General features: G+C 30.1%; 1 long non-coding RNA gene across 1 annotated transcript; it reads right to left on the bottom strand.

Annotated features, from left to right (window-relative positions):
• Positions 1–3: 3 nt before the first annotated feature.
• LOC109860950 lies at positions 4–754 on the bottom strand. The gene is made up of 2 exons (XR_002250902.1): positions 338–754; positions 4–146 (listed from the first exon to the last, which is right to left on the bottom strand). It is a non-coding gene; the product is annotated as an uncharacterized LOC109860950 (long non-coding RNA).

Raw genomic sequence — 754 nt, 5'->3', positions numbered from 1 at the left:
TTCAGCAAATACACAGCAACTAGTTGAAAACTTCAGCTCAGCANTAAGTTACATGATTTTGCAAAACATGCTTGGCTATCAGGGTGAGGACATTTAAAGGCAATCTTGTTTTTTTTTGCAAAAATGTCGATTCTCTTATTGTATACCTTGAAAAAGTAACAAATTTTAAAAATAGAAATAGTAAGATATTATTGTTCTATAAATTTCATCGCGTTTCAAAGATATTTTTAAAGCAGAGTTTCCGATGCGGAAATCTGATTGAACAAGAGACTTCTTGATATCTATAAGAAAGTAGGAATAGTCTGTTATTTCAACAATGTCAGTTATTGTAACCTACCTACTGTTTCAGTCTAACGTTTATTTAAAATCCGAGATGAGGGTTATGTAAGACCCACACATACCCTGTGTTCCAGAATTGCTGCCAGTGCTAAAATTGTATAATATATGTGACGTAAACTATAGATCTTTAGCGCTGGCAGTAAATTTTGGAACACAGCCATAGAACAGCAAATCGAAGATTACCACTCTCATGGCTTTATTAGATATTTTGGAAACAATGAAAACGATGAATTTTAGGACGCATAGAAAAAAGATAAATGTTACCACATCATGTTTTCTTGCAAATATACAACTTGAATTAATAATTAATAGTTACCTTATAAAGTTTAAAATTGGAAATTGCTCTAGTAGTTTGAAAAGTCAATTAAGAAAGAGAAATTTTAAGTTTTATCATTCTAAATATTTAAATATTAAT

Source organism: Pseudomyrmex gracilis, unplaced genomic scaffold (genome assembly GCF_002006095.1).
Source record: "Pseudomyrmex gracilis isolate BER0280 unplaced genomic scaffold, ASM200609v1 scaffold_517, whole genome shotgun sequence".
NCBI lineage: Eukaryota > Metazoa > Arthropoda > Insecta > Hymenoptera > Formicidae > Pseudomyrmex > Pseudomyrmex gracilis.
This window is presented reverse-complemented; position numbering and strand designations above follow the sequence as displayed.